The 1439-nt window shown below is 35.9% G+C and overlaps 1 pseudogene; it reads right to left on the bottom strand.

Moving 5' to 3' along the window:
* Positions 1–719: 719 nt before the first annotated feature.
* LOC110212307 (F-box only protein 48 pseudogene) lies at positions 720–1181 on the bottom strand (annotated as a pseudogene).
* Between the last annotated feature and the right edge of the window lie 258 nt (positions 1182–1439).

The raw sequence follows: 1439 nt of genomic DNA, 5'->3' as shown, positions 1-1439 counted from the left end.
GAACTCCTGGAAAAACTCCTGTACATCATTTAATTAAGGAGATTCTAGAATCTAAGTGATAGATGATGACTTAGCAGGCAAACTACCCCTCTGGGGATCTCATTCTCTGGGAACCTTGGCATGGTTAATGGTGAATTCCTGGGGTTTTGCCTATAACCACCAAGCTGCATTGGTGGCTAGACCTTCCTTCTTGTGTGTGTGTGTGTGTGTGTGTGTGTGTGTGTGTGTGTGTGTGTGCGTGTGTGTGTGTAATATAGATAGATAATACTCACAAACCTTCATTTTTCTGTTTATAAGTACATAGACGTGTGTATGTGTATATTTACATTCACACATATATACTCCTGATACTATTAAGGTCCTTGGGTACTCCCTCTAAACACTGCCTAAGTCAAGAGTTTATGAAATTCAGAGTCAAAAATTTGGCTCATTATATGGTAAAATTGAGAAAATTTTGTTTGTGTTTTTGTTTTTAAACCAATCCAGCAATTTAGTATGTCTTTTAGAAATAGCATCATTGAAATTTTCATTCTTACAATAAAAATTTTGGTGGGAAGGAGCAAAGTACAAAATAAAGATTTGTATTTCATATAATGTTCTTTTAAAAGATCACAAATTAAACAAATGAAGACTGAGTAAATAAAGGTACAGATCATTTGTACCATAACAATGTTTGCTTTCAACTCTTGAAAGTTGAGACCTCTTCCAGATTTTTCAGTTTATCTTTGAAGTTCTGGTTCTAGAATTTCCCCCCAGGTATCTGCATCCATAGAGCACATATTTTTTTTTCCTAGTAGGCTAACAGGAGAGCAAGTGTTGCTGTATCTGTCACTTGGCCATTTATGCTTTACCTTACTCTTCCACTAGTTCCTCAATAGTGTTACCCTCCATGAATATTCATTTCCTTGATTTCCACCTATGTCTATAGTTCTAACAGTCAAACAATGTTTTTTCCTTAAGTAATCACAATTCTTGGTTGTCTGAGTCCAACTCTTACATGTTGTTGCAGCCCAGCATGAACTCTGAATGGTGAGCTGGCTAAAAATTTTATAAGTGACTTCTGGAGATAATATTTCAACAAAATTATCTTTATTTTCTTTCTTCTTCTTATCAGGACAAACAGAGATCATTTCTTTACCAACAATAGGTGAATTACTATTTCTCTTGGAGATTTTCTGCATAATTTGATGTTTTGGTAAATCTGTTTCATATGTGACTTGCTGAGGCTTGGGCGGCCATTACATGCCCCATTTTCTATAGCCATTTAAATCCTCCAGAATTCAAATCCAACCCCATCATTCCATGAAAAAAAAGTTTTTATGGCTACTTGGTTTCTTTTGCTCCCAGGGGTTATCAGTATAGCAAGTAGATCTTTGGGAACGGACAATATTATCTTAGCCACCTGGGGCAAGATAGATGTGTCCTATTCATAGGTATGA

This window comes from Phascolarctos cinereus, unplaced genomic scaffold (genome assembly GCF_003287225.1).
Source record: "Phascolarctos cinereus isolate Bilbo 61053 unplaced genomic scaffold, phaCin_HiC Scaffold_2;HRSCAF=192, whole genome shotgun sequence".
Classification (NCBI taxonomy): domain Eukaryota; kingdom Metazoa; phylum Chordata; class Mammalia; order Diprotodontia; family Phascolarctidae; genus Phascolarctos; species Phascolarctos cinereus.
Note: the sequence above shows the minus strand (reverse complement) of the source record. Positions and strands in the feature narration are given on the sequence as shown.